This window comes from Vipera ursinii (assembly GCF_947247035.1).
Source record: "Vipera ursinii genome assembly, chromosome: 1".
Taxonomy (NCBI): Eukaryota; Metazoa; Chordata; class Lepidosauria; order Squamata; family Viperidae; genus Vipera; species Vipera ursinii.
Window position 1 is genome coordinate 324,813,888 of NC_139512.1, and position 14,293 is coordinate 324,828,180.

Here is a 14,293-nt window from a genome sequence, read left to right on the forward strand (position 1 = left end):
CGCTGCGAGGGAGGGGGAGGAGACGAGGATGAGTTCCCTGGAAGGAGAGCCGCCAGGCCGGAGAGAGAAAGAGAGGGGCGGCGGCGAGAAGCCAAAGCGGCGGCGGCGGCGGCGGCGGCCGCCGGCCCTCCCGGGTCCTGAAGGGGAAGGGCGGCGGCGTCCCTCCCCGGCGCGCGCTCTGAGGAGGCAGGAGGAGCTCGAGCTCCCCGCTCCAACGGACATAGCGGTCCCGGCTCATCCTTAGCGGCCGCGGGGCTCGGGGGGTTTTTAAAACGCCTTTCAACTGCCGAAGTAATAGGGGAAGCGGAGTGTGTGTGTGTGTGTGTGTGTGTGTGTGTGTGTGTGTGTGTGTGTAGATGGTGGTTAGGTGTGACTCGCGAAGGGGAGAGGCGAGAGAAAATGAGGCGCCTGAGGTGACGCGCTTAAAAGGCAAGTCAGCCAAACTTCCTTCGGGTGGAGCAGGCAAACGAAGGAATCCCCGGGGCAGGAGAAGGAAAGAGAAAGAAAGGTTGACGGAACCGAATCGGTAGGAGGATGGATGAATGGCGAGGGGGAGAACTGAGCAGCTTCAAGGGGGGGGGATGTTTATTGAAGGGGGGAAAAAATGAAGCTCGAGAGAAGCAGGAAATAGAGAGAGGAAGGAAGAAGGCAAAGAGAAAAAGGGCAGAGAAAGGGGCGTTGTAAGGAAGAGCTGAATAGAAGAATGTGGCTTATTTAGTTGGAAAGAGATGAGGAGAGAACCTAGGATTGGTGGATCAAAGAACTTGGATTAGGGATGATGAAGAAAAAGAGGGTACTGTAACTTGTAGAGATTGGAAAGGAGAAAAAGACTTTGAAATGGATAGGGCAGGGGTAGGCAACCTCGGCTCTTTTATGACTCGTGGACTTCAACTCCCAGAATTCCTGAGCCAGCCAAGCTGGCTCAGGAATTCTGGGAGTTGAAGTCCATGAGTCATAAAAGAGCCGAGGTTGCCTACCCCTGGGATAGGGGCACTGTCACTAAGTAGTACCAGCCCGCTGTTCTCTGAGGCGTCTGTTTCTTCTCCCAAGATTGTGGGCCTGTCCTCTGCAGCTGCAATACAAACCTAGGAAAAGGCACATTGAGTTTGAAGAGAGGCAGGCAGATCCTATGTGCTTTGAAATACCCTTTCCCCTTGAATTAAAGTGCTGCATAGCTTTAATATGAAGCCTTCATGAGTATGCAAGGTGATTCACACATTGCACAATCCATAAATGACTTGATGTTTGCTTCATTTTATGAATGTAGCAAATTTAAAGTTTGAATAAACTGTTTAAGCAGGATATTATTTTAGAGGCTATCGACCTAGTTAAACCATGATTTGTTGAATAAGACATTGTCGGTCATATTCGTACCACACATTGAGATGAAGCATGAGTTAAGTGTTAAGCTAAGCCAATCTATACAACAATCTGAGCATGAAATACATTTTTTTTCTTTTGTTTCCATTGAATCCAACTGATTTATAAAATATGCTGTCTTACTAGTTGGGTTTAGCAAATGGATTATTACTAGATCCCAGTCACCTGATTATGTGCCATCAAATTTGTGTCCATTGGTAGCACCTCCATAGATAATAGCAGGATGATCTGTCCCCATCTTGTTCCTTCTGATCACAAGAAAACTGATGATGGTACATTATTGTGGTGCTGTGACTGCAGATTCATTTTTATAATGGTAAATCCTCTACAAGTAAATGCTCATTTACTTGTAGAAGAATAAAGGCAAATTTTAAGCACTATGAATTCATAAAGGGTAAATATGTTTCAAACACTACAAATTGTATGGACAATAAGAAGTCTGATTCATTAGGACAGAAGATGAAGGTCTTTTGCTCTACAACTGGCTGTTTTCCATCCCAAATAGAACCACATTAACTAATCTCAGTAATTTGCCCTATGACTATTCAAAAAGAATGCGTTAAATCGCCAATTTAAAAATGGGCTGCGAAGAAATTACACAAAACAGCAGCACTTTTTTTCATCTCCCTTCCAGAAAATAGCCTTATTACTACCATCATTTGACATATGTTGCAGGAAGAAAAATCTTGTCTGACAATATTTGCATGACACAATGCAAATATAATATTACTATTATATTTTTATCCTTATTAAAAATATATTTTGGTCATCTCAAGCCATCAAGCATACCTAATGCCTTGTCTCCAATTTTCTCCACAATAATCTGTGTGATGAGTTTTGCTGAAGGTGACTGGCCCAAAGTCACCCAACCAGATGCTCTATGATTCAGTAAGTAATTGGGGCTTAAGTATTTATTTATTTATTGAAAACTGTATATGGCTACAGTCATCCTAGGTAACCCACAAAAGATCAGCAATAATCATATCACCCATACAAGAAACATTGTGCTTTCCACCATAGCATCACAATATCCATTTGTTATAAAAATATTTACTTATCCTCACCCTATCCTAATACTTGAGGAAAGAGCCAGTTCATCACTTTTCAGAAAGTCAAAAGGGTACAGACCCTCTGAATATCAGATGAGCTATTCCAAAGGATGGGTGCAGTTACGAGGAAGGCACTGCTCCAAGGTTCCACTAGAAGACAACATTTAAGGGAAGAGATCTACAACAATCCTATTTAAGCTGGTGGAATGGGCAGATATCTAGAGAGAAGACTCACAAATGACCTAATCCTGGGCATTCAAAGCTTTAAAGGTGAGTACCAATATTATGAATTGCATCTAGAAAGAAGCTGTGAGTCAGTATACACATTGTGATGTAAGGTTTATTTATTTACAATTAAATCCAAATGTGCTATGCCATGTAAATCTCACCAGATCTAATCTAAAAATATTTTAATTTGGATTTAGTTGATTGCAATTCTACAGATACACCTGGCATTAAGAAGTAGATTTGTTTCTATTAAAGGGAGAAGGTTTAATCTGAATCAGATTTATCCAGTTAAATTGCTCTTTGGGGTACTTGTATCCTGTTTAAAAGAACCAAAACTGTTATATATTAATTAATCTGTAATGCATTAAGATTTTGTGAAATAAGTTCTGTTGAACTTAATGGATTTACTTCCAAGTGATGGGTAAATCTAATCTGCACTAATGTTTTTTTAAGCAGCAGAACTATCCACAAGCACACTTTTTTTTCTTGGATCACTTACAAATTAATTTCAGTGATAGTCCAGAGAAATTTGACTCATATTATATGAATAAGCTACCTAGTAAATCTCCCCAACTGGAAACATACAAAAGGGATGGAGATTGGTTTTTTATCATTTGCCCCCATTTTACCACCACTATAGATCATTTTGTTCATAAATATATTGTACTGGAAAAAACAGAATTCAGCTTATTGTATGATATGTGGCCTTGAGCTGCCCCTCCTCACACATTTAATCTAAAAAGAGAATCAAATAGATTACAATAAATTACAAACATTACCTTGAGCACAATAAAGAAATTAATTAAATGAATGTACCTTAATATTTCAGATTCAAGTTTTGCAATTACCATAGCCTTAACTTCCCATTAAGAGCTGTTCTGTTGTCACTTATAGTTGCGTATGAACTAGTGACTTGGTTATGCTTCAATTCTTTAGTCTGAATTCATTTTATATGCCTTTGATGATGTCTGAAATAGATGATCTGTAAAGTAAGCAAACTGGCTAATTTCCACAGGCAGAGAATTTTACTACCTTTCACTAAAAAGTTGTAAATCTGCTTAGCAGAGAGTAGTTTTGCAAGATTTTGCAAAGTATTAATTATGCAACATTAGAATTCTTTTGACTATTTTGAATTTCATTGGCTGATAACTTTATTATAGGGTGTAGTGGAAACTGGTTGAGCATGTATGGTAGAAGTTTGGGATCTCAAAACTCTATTTCTTCCCTCTGGGTCTTTGTATTCTGCTCCTGCCTCTTGTTTGGGTAGCAGTTTGGAGACTCTTGCTACTATCTATTTGGTATGATCCTAGCTTCTCAACGGGTGTCTACTCCATTAGCCTCTATATATGAGAGACAGAGTTCTCACAGTTACTTTGTCTTTTTGATGATTAAGAAGGCGGAAAAAAACGTGTGTGTGTGGGGGAGAAATAGTTTTTATAGTGCCACCTCTGCTCTGTATAGCATTGTGAAGTGGCTAAAGGACTCATATCTTCCTTGGAGAATTGACGAATCTTGCAACAGATGCATAATATTTTTTTTTAAAGGAAGAGATAAACTGTAACACCTCCTTTGTACTTGAGATGATAAAATGTCAACATTCCCTGTTGAAAAAGGAAACAAGGCAACTTTAAAAGTGAATTACAATAGAAAATACAGTGCTCCAGGTAGACCACAAGATGATATTCCCCTGTTTCAATTTAAAAAATATACAATTCATTGCAAAGAGAGTGGAGCAGATTTTCAAAAGTATTGTTCCAGATCTCAGGAGATTGTGAAAAGAAATTATTTCCTCATATACAATCTGAATTACATTTTAAAGCCTGAAATACTCATAATTGCTACACTTCTAATTGAGTAATAATAGCTATAACGCAGAGAAAGAAACATGCAAATTCTTTCCTACATCTGTTACCTGTTCTTCCATTAATAGTACCTTAAGCTTCCTTTTCTTTGCTTTAATTTTCCTGGACACCACTTTTCCCCAAAAATTCCAAACTTTAATCTGAGAATCTAAGAGTCAAATTTTCCTCTTTCCTCAGCTCAGCAATTTCTGACTTGTTTTTAAACTTTCTGACCCCCAAATAGGAGGAGAAGCTGGGATATCTTTCCACTGTAAATATAGGATTTTATGTCTGTAACAGTCTTAAATGTTGAGGTGGGAAGGTATAGTAGCAATATAGAAGACCCATTGTTATTCTGAGGAGTTAGTGACATATTTTGATTTCTCCTTCACATTAAGAAAAGTGTAGAAGTTCAGAGCTCATTCTGAGCTAGCCTGCTTGTTTTTCACTCCCACTTGTTGAACAAAGGGGAAAGGGGGAAATCTTCACATAACTTCAAAGCTTTTCCAGCTGTGAAAATCTCCGACTTTCAATTCCCATCCCGGAGTCATATGCCAGCCAGTCAAGGTCAGGTCTTGCAGTCTCCTGACTATAGCAGGGCCATGAAGTCATGGTGCCAGGTTTTGATAAAAACTGGTACTGTTACTAAGGGGGAGCTTCTTCTTCGAACCTAGCAACAGTACTGTGAAAACTGGCCACTAATGGGGCATTTCCGCTATCATTATTAAGGAGCTCTTGGCAGCTTATAAAAGATTTGGATATTATCTTACTTGATATGTATGCTTTTTATGTTATGCTTTCAACTCTTAGCTTGAACTAATAATAAAGCTTAAAATTTCTTTGTTTAATGGAGTGCTCATTGTCTCTGGATCCATAAGAACCAATTGCCTGAGCACCTGATCACTGCCCTGACATTTGGTAAAACAGAAGTGCAGTCTTGCAGTCTGCTATTTACAATGTAGTGTTTTCAGATAAGACTTTTTTCTAATAATGTGGATAACCAAGAGCGCTTTAGGGATTAGACTGAATTAAAACACACAAAAACACACATTGTGTTTTCCATATTATGACTGATTTGATTCATTAAGTAGTTTATTGATATGTGCTGATACTCAACCATAGTTCTAGTTTGTTTAGCTTATAATCTGAATTAAGCAGCTGTCTTACAATAGCACCAGAGTTACATATGAGGGTCATTCTCAACTCATTTGGAGATAGAAATTGGGATGCTAGTTTATGAACCCTGTTTTCTATATATAAAATAGATGTGTTAAATGTGTGGTAGGTTTAACAAACCTAGTTTACTTGGCATTCAGATTTTAAAAGAAAAACTGCTGCTCTGTTTTGACAATTCATTGTCAAAGGTTAAGTGAAGAATTTTTTAAATCATAAAAATTGTGCACAACAGTGATAATCTATAAGTGATAGTTTACAATATCTGATTTTGTATAACATCTTTATCTTTATCTTTATTAGACTTATATACCGCCCTTCTCCCATAGGACTCAGGGCGGTTCACAAGGTTTTTAAAATAACAATACAACAATTACAAAAATTAAGAACAGTTAAAATGATTACATTTAAACCTTGAATAAATATAAAACCCCAATTAAAATCCAATTAAAACCCCAATTAATACTCTCAGTCCAGGCCAGAAAGCTCAAAGAGCCAAGTCTTCAGGTCCCGGCGGAATGAGCGAAGGTCAGGGGCAGTCCTAAGCTCTACGGGCAGCTGGTTCCAAAGTGCACGTGCACCCACAGAGAAGGCCCTCCCCCTGGGTGTTATCTGCCAGCAATCTTTTACCGGCGGTACCCTGAGAAGACCCTCCCTGTGGGAGCGCACAGGACGAAGGGAGCTTGATGCCGGCAGCAGGTGTTCCCTCAGATATCCCGGACCCAAGCCATTTAGGGCTTTATAGCTCATCACCAGCACCTTGAATCTCACCCGGAGGGCAACCGGAAGCCAATGCAGCTCGCGGAGCAGAGGTGTTACATGGGAGTATCGGGAAACCCCCATCACAACATGCTATTCCAAAATTAAATACTGTAAATCACATTACAGTAAGGTTTAGCACAATGTATGTACATTGCTTTAATCCAATTTATATCCTATAGAAATCTATAACCTAATCTGTCACATTAATTTCAGTATTTTCTAAGTATAATTACATTTGAATCCACTATAACTAAATTGGATGAAATTGCTTCTTTTGAAAGACATCTGGCTGAAACACCAACTTCATATAGAAGAATCTCAGTTCATCATAAATGATGATAATAACGATGGATGTTATCTACAGCTATCTCTTAAATATCGTTCTTAACTGAAATTCTCTTCCAAAACCACCTAGTGATTAGGCAACAGCTGCAGCTCAATTTTATTTTAAAATAATAGCAAGAAACAAATTCAAATTCCTGATTTAAGTCTACTTACAAAAGTGTTTTTTCACAACATAAGCTGTTGCTATTTGAAGCAAAAAATGCTTTGGATAACAAGTGAAATACAAAAAAGAAAACTTCCAGTATTTTCACAGAGGCATTTGAACACAATCCTGTAAAATCTATTATTTCACTTAATAGATATTTATTTCTAATGTCTGTTATTGACTTAGCCCTAGTACCTACTGGCTGTACACTATAAAAGATGACACCAAGATGACCATGGCAGAGCTGAAGGAGGCAATGCAAGACAGAAGAGCATGGACAGTGTTGATCCACAGAGTGACCAAGATTCAGATACTATTTAATGGCTGTTGGCGACGATGATTATTGACTTGGTTGACATATATCAAAATACAGATCTTATTCTCAGTTTGTGGTGAGATTTTGACTTATTGCAGTTCAGAGCATCTATATGAATGGGCAGTCTCATTAGACTAATATGTCAAAAGCACATTTCACTTTTCAAGATTCTCCTATTACCCTCAATAACCAATTCTATTAAACTCCCTAGCTTTCTAGAATTGAGAAATGCTCTGGTCACTTGAAAATATCATACCTGATTACCTTCTCACACTGAGAAGAAAGAACAAAAATGTTTCTCTAGTTTTTAAATGATTAGGAGAACAATTAAACAGGGAGATGAAAGTTTGAATTATATACATGGAATATTATCCCAAACTATTCAATGTCTATTCATGTCTGCAGAATCATCTAACCATCAATGAATCTTACAGACTATTCTGCAACCTAAATCAGGATTAGATAAATTCTTTTGAGGTTATTCATTAAAAAGTTGGGTTAATTTAGCTGGGGATCCAGAGTCTAAAAAAGAATCTCAATGGCTTGAGATATGAAATAATAGAAGTTGTGCTACAACTTCATCAGGAGAGCCATACGTTTTCAAGTATCTACATGAGCTACCCATCTCTAAAATAATTGTTTATCCATATCACTATTCTTGCCCAGGTGGAATTCAATATATGCATATGATCAGGATATCAGAAGGGATGGAAATCCTGACATTGTCCAAAGGCTATAAAAATTTAGACTGGGAAGAACATAGAAAGTGGAATCCCAGCAAAACCGAATTATTTTTCCCCAAATAATATTTCATTCTCTCTCTCCCTCCCCCCTCTCTCTTTCCCTCCCTCCCTCCCTCTCTCTCTCTCTCTCTCTCCCTCCCTCTCTCTCACTGCTCTAGTTGTTACTCTAAATCACAGGTGTCAAACGTGATCACATCACATGATGTATCATGATGTATTGCAATGTTTTTTACCTTTGTGGAGCTGGGATGGGCATGGCCTGGATGTGACACATCCAGCCCACAGGCCACCAGTTTGACACCCCTGGTCTAGATGGAGTAGGACTTAAAAAGCAGATCTGTGGGTACTGATTGGAACCCTTCTAAACTTAAAGCAACCATTGGAAAGACAAGCAAGGAATATTGCTTTGGAGATTTTGTCTAGGTTTGGTTGGTATGCCATTTCTAGTCCTTTGGGGGAAGTAGGTTCTGGTTACAATGACTCACACTTTTATTACCTCCTGATTAGATTGCTAAAGAGCATGTTGCATGGGTATCCTTTGAAATCTACTCAGAAACTGCAATTTGTATAAAATGTAACAGCCCAGGTGCTAGTATGTAAAAAACACTTCTTTCATATACCACAAATGTTGCAGGTGCTGCATTTGTTGCTGTACAATTCAGAGTGATGATTTCCACCTGCAAAGTTTGGAATAAGAAAACGGAGGAATTTTCACAATGACTATTTCAACAGTCTATCACTGATGTGAGCACTGCATTTTTGTTTCTAAAAAAGGAAATACCGTAATTGAATTTTTTTACTCCTTTCTAACATTGAACCAGAAAGACAATACTTTTATAATAAACATGTATAGGCTATGAATCAGAGCTAAATCCATCTGTTCAGTTTTTGCAACATTTTACTTGTCATTGAACGTGAAAAAGGCACAGTCGGTTCCTGACTCACATAATGGGTACTTTAATATCTTGAATCTAAAATTCTATCTGCACAGCTTGTAACACTAACTTTTTCTTGTTAAGTGGGAGGAATACTGACTGATAGTATTCAAAACAGCACCATTACCACCTGTCATTTCCTGGTACTCAGCTGGAGAACAAATGAAGAGATCCAAGTTTTAAAACTGAAAGAAATGCATTTGCTCCATTGAAGAGAATTACCACTGCTGTGGTTATCAACTCAGCAAACTGCTGACGCACTTTTGCACCCAACAGCCTTCTGTTTTAAATCAACTAACACCAGCATAATCAGTTTTTAAGTAAGGGCAGTGAGGCTTTTTGCCTGAGATTAACTAAGGTTAAATAAAAGTGTCTAGAGAACACTAAACTGTAGCATCTTTTGTTTGTTTTTAATTTATTGTATTATGGTTATTAAATTATAATTTATGGCATAAGAATTAAGTATGAACCATCCATTATGTTTTCTAAAACATGTCAGTGTTTAATTTGATGTAAATTTAGTTGCACATTAGACGTCTGTAATACTAAATTCCAGGTTCAGAGAAGAAATGGAGGAAAGCATATACAGTACGCTGTGTGGGAGGAATATCTCTACAACACAGGTGTCAAACTCACCACGTCACGTGACGTGTCGCAATGTATTGCAACTCTTTTTGCATTGCCGGCAAAGGGTTGGGTGCGGCTTCAGTATGATAAAACAGGCTCGCAGGCAGGCAGTTTGACACCCCTGCTCTACAATGACAATAAAAATTAAACTGGCTTATTTTGATCACTTGAGATGATCTTATAATCACTTCTGTCCAATAAGAGGTGGCTTAATATGTAACTGGACAATAAGGACTAAAAACACAAATGTAGAATGTTGAAAAAGATAAAGTAATTTCATTAGAATACTAATAAATATGTATTACAGGTTGCTGGAAGAGTATCTGCACTAAAAAGTGTGTATGCATTGGCAATTTTAGGGGAAAAATGTGAAGGAATTTTCCTTTGTTTCTGTTAGATATACCATATTTTCCGGCGTATAAGATGACTTTTTAACCCATGAAAATCATCTCAAAAGTTGGGGGGTTGTCTTATACGCCGGAAAATCAGCGAGCCCGGGAAGGCACGCCCTCCCCTCTCACTGTGGAGGAAGCAGGGCAGGCTGGCGTCTGGCGGGAGCCGGCAGGGCAGTCCTGCGCACGTGCGCGCTCCCCGGCTGTTAAGGAGCACTCCTTAGCAGCCGGGGAGTGCGTGCGTGTGCAGGACTGCCCTGCCGGCTCCCGCCCGACGCTCTTCCCTCTTGAGGCAGCATCCCCGAGGACTCCTTAGGAGCTGGGGAGCTAAGGAGTGCTCCTTAACAGCCGGGGAGCGTGCGCGTGCACAGGACTGCCCTGCCGGCTCCCGCCAGACGCCAGCCTGCCCTGCTTGCTCCACAGTGAGAGGGGAGGGCGTGCCTTCCCGGGCTCGCTGATTTTCCGGCGTATAAGACGAAAAATCTTGAAAATCATCTCAAAAGTTGGGGGGTCGTCTTATACACCCAGTCGTCTTAAACGCCGGAAAATACGGTAATATATGCTCTTTGAATGTTTGGCTCATTGTCCAATGAAAGTAACTGTCTTAAAAGAAATCTGATTGTGATGTGAATCTATCCAGAAAAATTTAACTGAAAAGCCTGCTTGAAAAAAAAAACCTCCTCAGAATCCTGAATTGTTAATGACAGCTTCTTTTGCTGTCAGAAACAGTGGGTTGTTATTGAAAATGCATTAAACTGATTCACACTTTTGGTTGATGTAATTGATGGCAAATCACCATCTTCAAATTTCAAGTCAAGGACAACCCACACACTTCCCTGTTGCTTAAATTCTTTCATGTGGTCTTGGGCAGCCACATGATTGCCATTATTGGATGAAAAGGGCAAGAATTAATTCCTCCGTTTCCTAGGAAACAACTTTGAGTACAAAGTGTCAGTCGAAGTGATTTTAAATAAATCATGTTTAGTCTATTGCAGGGGTGTCAAACTCAATTTCATTGAGGGCCGCATCAGCATTGCAGTTGCCCTCAGGGGGCCGGGTGGGTATGGCCAGGGTGGGCGTGGCCTACTGGGTGGGCATGGCTAGAGTGCCTATGGCCTACTGGGTGGGCGTGGCCAGCTCTACATCATTCGCATCAAGGGTGCCTATGGGGGCCCGGGCAGGAGTGGGACAGATCTGAGGGTCTCTGGCAGAAGGAGGGTCTCTGGGCCAGGGCCATGGCAGTGGGGGCCGTTCCCTCACTGTTGCCAGGATGGCGTCGTGGGCCACATGAAACCACTTCGCGGGCCGAATCCGTCCCCCGGGCCTTGTGTTTGACATGTCTGGTCTATTGCAATATAATCTACAGCAGAGCTTTTATACTTTATCCCTTAACAAGACTTTTCCAAAAACCAAAAACAAGAAAGTCAGTAAGGGACATTATATCTACTTATTTTTAAATCTCTTTCTGTTAGATGCATTTGAAATGGGTTTTAAAATATTTTAATATTTTAAAATAATTGTTCTAATAATAAAAGATTATTCATAATAGTCAAGAATCCCAAAAATCTAGAGTGGTTTTGCCCCCTTTATACCTTGCACTTTGTGGGAGGGAGCGTGGGGGGGAAAGCCTGTTCTTTTGTTTGTATTTATGAGTTATTTTAACATGTATATTGCACAGAATTGTAATGGAGTCAGGCAGCCTTATAAGACTAAACCAAGCAGAAAGAATTGAGAGGTGAAAGGGAATAGATATTACAGAACAGCATCAAATTTCAGAAAAGTACCACGTGCCATTTGTAATGGGAAAAGGTAGGACTAGAGATAAAATATCTTGTTTCTATATGAAGTTCCCCTTCATGGATTACTGCCTTGTGGCAAAGGGGCTTGCGTAATTCAATGAAGCTATGAGCTATGCCGTGCAGGGCCACCCAAGATGGACAGGTCATAGCAGAGAGTTCTGACAAAACGTGATCCACTGGAGAAGGAAATGGCAACCCACTCCAGTATCTTTGCCATGAAAACCCCATGGACGGTACCAAAATGAAAAAAAGATATGACGCTGGAAGATGAGCCCCTCAGGTTGGAAAGCGTCCAATATTCTACTGGGGAAGAGCAGAGGGCTAGTACTAGTAGAGCCAGAAAGAATGAAGCGACTAGGCCAAAGCCGAAAGGACACCCAGGTGTGGATGTATCTGGTGCTGAAAGGAAAGTCCGATGCTGTAAGGATTTTTTCTCCATAGGAACCTGGAATGTAAGATCCATGAATCAAGGAAAGCTGGATGTGGTCAAACAAGAGACGACAAGATTGAACATCGACATCTTAGGAATCAGCGAACTAAAATGGACAGGAATAGGTGAATTTAACTCAGATGACCATCAGGTATACTACTGCGGGCAAGAATCCCTCAGAAGAAATGGAGTAGCCTTCATAGTCAATAAAAGAGTAGGAAAAGCAATACTGGGATACAATCCCCAAAATGACAGAATGATCTCAGTTCAAATCCAAGGCAAACCATTCAATATCACAGTAGTCCAAGTCTATGCCCCAACCACCGCTGCTGAAGAGGATGAAATTGACCGGTTCTATGAAGCCCTACAACACCTTATAGAACTAACACCAAAAAATGATGTCCTTATCATCATGGGGGACTGGAATGCTAAAGTAGGAAGCCAAAAGATAACCGGAATAACAGGCAAGTTTGGCTTTGGAGTACAAAATGAAGCAGGGCACAGGCTGATAGAATTTTGTCAAGAGAATATGATGGTCATAGCAAACACTCTTTTCCAACAACTGAAGAGATGGTTCTACACATGGACATCACCAGACGGTCAACACAGAAATCAGATTGACTATGTGCTCTGCAGCCAAAGATGGAGAAGCTCTATACAGTCAGTAAAAACAAGACCAAGAGCTGACTGTGGCTCAGACCATGAGCTTCTCGTTGCAAAATTACATGGTACTGCTGTAGAATATTATTGAAAGTAGTTGTCTTCCGTCACTGTTTGCTGCTCCTTGGAGAATTCCTCCTTCTTCAGCCCCACCAGACTTTAAAAAATATAGAGCAAATCTACACCCAGAAATTGAATAAAACAAGCTGTGGATAAGATTTATTTATATACAGTACATGTCTGAGCATTCTTTCACACTTCAACTGTATGGGGCAGGAGGCTTCCTTCAGGGCATTATTTTCTATTCAGAAAGATAGAAGAGAGTATTACCCTGCATTTTGTTCAAGAAGAAACTGATATTGACTGGATATTAGGAAAGTTTGGAAAGCACAATCCTCTAAGTGCCTTTGAGACACCAATATGTCTAAAATATTCTTTGCACGTTAGTTATTTGTTCTGCTTTGCTTCTAATTTTATCTAAGACCTTCTGTTTCTTCTCAACATATCACTTTGTTCTCTTTGAAACATTATCTAGATGGGCATATTATCTGATTTAAAGAAATGTAAGCTTTAATTATCTGTTAATTTTTCAATCTATTAATTTGCATATGCAAACATGTTTAGAATTTTAAAAATTGTATCTTTCATTTTTAGACAATTCATGTTTGATTAACATATGCCCTCTTGGAAAAAGCATTTATAGAGTGAGATAACAGGAAATACTCTTCTAAACTATATTTGCTGCCCTATTTTATAATGTTTATTAAAAGTTCCAAATCTTTGTAATTAATTGGAGGTATCTTATGTTAAATAATCTAAAAAAAATTAAATTGATTAATAAAACATTACAGTCCCACTTTTCATTTCCATCCTTGCCAAGAATGAGGCAAGTTTCACTGAGTATAAGTGAAGTTAAAAATGAAGGTTGTTAAAATTACACTTCCTCTAAATGAACAAGCAAACTTTTGCTTGTTTGAATTAAATATTTTGAGGGTCAAGAGAGGAATAATACTATAAGATAATTTGAATTTTAAAAAAATTACTCGTGTTTGATAAAGTCTCTTCTTATCACCAAAGTCTCATGCACAACAGTTAAAACATGCACATTGTACAGATACAGTTGCAAGAAAAAGTATGTGAACCCTTTGGGATTATGTGGCTTTTTGCATGAATTGGCCATAAAATGCGCTCTAAACATCATGTAAGTCACAACAATAGAAAAACAGTCTGCTTAAAATAATACTACACAAACATTAGCTGTTGTCATGTTTTAATTGAAGATAAGATGGAAACATTCACAGTGCAGGGTGGAAATAGTATGTGAACCTTTGGACTTAATAACTGGTTGACCCTCCTTTGGCAGCAATAACCTCAACCAAACGTTTCCTGTAGTTGCAGATCAGACCTGCACAACGATCTGGAGTAATTTTGGACCACTCCTCTGCACAAAACTGTTTCAGTGTAGCAA

General features: G+C 39.2%; 1 protein-coding gene across 1 annotated transcript in view; it reads left to right on the forward strand.

The window, feature by feature from the left end:
• The first annotated feature begins 2,203 nt into the window (after nucleotides 1-2,203).
• The window catches only part of ACYP2 (acylphosphatase 2), a 74,800-nt gene continuing 62,710 nt past the window's right edge, over nucleotides 2,204-14,293 (forward strand). The window contains exon 1 of the mRNA XM_083363047.1: nucleotides 2,204-2,268. The gene's annotated coding sequence lies outside the window, so the exon portion shown is untranslated. The remainder of the gene's footprint in view (nucleotides 2,269-14,293) is intronic.